This window comes from Arachis hypogaea, chromosome 4 (assembly GCF_003086295.3).
Source record: "Arachis hypogaea cultivar Tifrunner chromosome 4, arahy.Tifrunner.gnm2.J5K5, whole genome shotgun sequence".
NCBI classification, from domain to species: Eukaryota; Viridiplantae; Streptophyta; class Magnoliopsida; order Fabales; family Fabaceae; genus Arachis; species Arachis hypogaea.
In genome coordinates this window covers 100387716-100390814 of record NC_092039.1, presented here as the reverse complement: position 1 = coordinate 100390814, position 3099 = coordinate 100387716, and the positions used below count along the sequence as shown (strand labels likewise).

The 3099-nt window shown below is 32.8% G+C and overlaps 1 long non-coding RNA gene across 1 annotated transcript; it reads right to left on the bottom strand.

The window, feature by feature from the left end:
- Nucleotides 1-671: 671 nt before the first annotated feature.
- Nucleotides 672-2416, bottom strand: LOC140184457 (uncharacterized). The gene is made up of 2 exons (XR_011881282.1): nucleotides 1477-2416; nucleotides 672-1275 (listed from the first exon to the last, which is right to left on the bottom strand). It is a non-coding gene; the product is annotated as an uncharacterized lncRNA (long non-coding RNA).
- Nucleotides 2417-3099: the final 683 nt, after the last annotated feature.

The window sequence follows — 3099 nt, the reverse complement described above, 5'->3', positions numbered from 1 at the left end:
CGGAGGAAAAATGTCGGTAAAAATTTTTCACAAAAATATCACGTTGCAAGTATAGTTCTAAACCGACAATTAAACCTCAGTCAATGTTTAAATTATTTGTCACAAATACAAACTCAATAAAATTAACCGAAGTATTCAAACATCGGGTCGTCTCTCAAGGAATTGCAGGGAAGTGTAGTTTATTGTTGGTTATGGAAAAGTATATTTTTGGGGTTTTTGAAATAAGGAACAAGAAAATATAGATTGCGAGAAAAATAAACTAACAACTAAGAAAAATCCTAGCAAGGTTTGAGAATCGAAATTCATATTCTCATTATCATTGTCAATTGTGATGGTAATTGCAAATTGCTCTCACTTAGTTAACCTCTAACAATTGAAGGAAAGTCAAGTGAGCAAATCAACTTGAGTTCACAAATCCTAATCAAAGACTAGAGTTAGTGAAGCTCAAGCCAACTAGCAACTTTCAATCACTAACCAACAAGAGACTTTGACAATTCAAGAGTCTCCAAATTACTCAATCCAATCTAAGAATATAAAAATCTAATTTAAAATTCTACCAAGAATTTTATCAAACACTTGGTAGGCACAAAATAAAAGCATGATAAAATTAACAAGGAATATTAAACCTAAACAACCAATTGCAAGCATCAATGACTAACAATTAAAGAGAGTAACAATAAACATGGAAAAAATAAATTACATTAACAGAAATCAAATGTAACAAGAGCTCATAAACATAAAAATAGAGAAAAAGGAAAATTAACAAGAGAAGAAGATGAACTAAAGTGCTTAAACAAATAAAAGTAAGACAAAAACTAAATTAAAGGAAGATTGAACCTGAACCCTAAGAAAAATTGAAAGAAGAAACTCTAAACCTAGAGAGAGGAGAAAGTCTCTCTCTCTAAAATTCTATATCTAAAACCTAAAGTGTATGAATGAAAAGTGAATGATTCCTCCCTTCCAGCTTCGTTCTGCAGCCTCTAATAAGTATTTTCGGGCTTGAAAATGGGTCAAAATCAGCCCAGAAATCGCCCCCAGCGTTTTCTGTAATTGCAGCACGTGACGCTCTGTCTTGCGTACACGTCGCTGAACGATTTCAATATTTCATGGTCACGCATAGGCGTCAGCCACGTGTTCACGTCATTTGGACATTGACTCAGTCACGCGTACGTGTCGTCCACGCGTGTGCGTCGCTACCAAATTCTGAAATTCTCAATTTTTTGTGTTCCTTCCACTTTTGTATGCTTCTTTTCCATCCTCTAAGTCATTCCTACCCTATAAAATCTGAAAACACTTAACAAACATATCACAGCATCGAATGGTAATAAGAGAGGATTAAAATTAGCAAATTTAAGGCCAAAGAAGCATGTTTTCAACCATAGCACAAAATTAGGAAGGAAAATGTAAAACATGCGAATTCTATGAATAAGTATGAGAATAATGGATAAAATCCGCTCAATTCAGCCTAAAATGTACCATGAAATAGTGGTGCATCAACCGGCCAGTCGAACCGGATAGAGATTCGGCCAGTTCCATAAAACACTAACGTTTTGCTTATAACGAAAGGAAACCATAGCCTCCAAGCCCCAAGTGCCTTCTCCTCTCTTCCTTCAGCAGAACTACCCTCACTCAACCTCAATCAAAAGGAAACCCTAGCCTCCACCACCACAACATCCCTTTTGCCACTGCCATCATCCGTCACATGCAGCCCACGCTTCTCTTTTCGTCCTATCGGCGTTCTCCTAGTCTCCAGGACCTAGTCTCTTCTCCCTATCCATTGTCATCATCTGCTCACCGTCCAGTCACGACCTGCTCACCGTCCTGCTCGAAGGTCAATGCTCAGTTATTCTTCACTTGCTCACGGTCCCTCTCGTCGTTCCTCTCATTGTTTTGCTCGCCATCGCTCTTGCAATTTTTCTTGCCGTGCTATTCGAAGATTAGTGCTTAGTTGTTCTCCATCTTCGGGTTTTTTTTTTTTGAATACTCCGTTCAAAAATCAATCAAGAAATTTGGATGATTATTTAATATTTTTTGCTTTTAATTTTTTATTGAATGATTATTTAATTATTGATTAGCTCTGGCTGTGTTGCTATTCTGTATCTTGTGATTTTTTTTGTGTATAATGTGTTGGTTGTTTTGTATACTGTGATTGTTTTGCATAGTAATTTGCTACTATTTAACCACTTTGGTGACTTAATTGTGTTTAGATTGTGACTATTTTGACGATTTATTGATTTCAATTTTGAAAAATCTTAATTGTGTTCTTCCTAATTTCAAATTTATTTTAGATGCAAGTCATTAATAAATAAATCTTCATGAAAAATAATTTTAAATTTTCAGATTAAAAGGCCCTTGATTATAGGTGTATAACTCTGATTTAATGCTACTTGAATATGCAAGTTATGTTCAAATAAAAAACGTAAGAGGTAACTATTAAACTGTATTTCAGAATTTTTTGGAAGTGTGTTATAACAAAAAATAGTTGTAGCAACTTTTCTACTGATAAGGAATGGTGATATAATTAAGAAAAATTTGCAAGTTTTACATGATATATCAACTAAAAAGTAGATAAAAATACTGCAATCATTATGAGAGTAAAATTATTTTAAACATCTTTTTTATCACATTGTATTTTTTTTAAGGATTGTGTTTATAATTTATTTATTATTTTATTATAAAATAAATTTTTTAATTAAATTATAATTAAATCAGTTAAATCAATAAACTAATAAATTTATGACTAAAATGATTCCAGTCCAATTTTCAGGACTTTGGTTGAGATTGATATTATCGGTTGTACTATTTCCTTCTAGCAACATGAAAATCGAAAACGCAAAATTCTTTGCTTTTTTATTACGTCATACATGATTCAATGGAAATTCTAGAACACTATATTAGTATGCCATTCTCCATCGTTTACTTATGAATTTCTAGAACTTTGGTGAAAGACAAACCAAAATTGTATTTCAAACCCCAACCACCCCCACTCCCTCTCTCTCTCTCCATAAACAAAAACAGAAACTGTTTTATGATATTTTATTAAATTGATGTGATTTAAAATTTTTATAAAATTTATTAGTTAAAAATATTAGATGACAA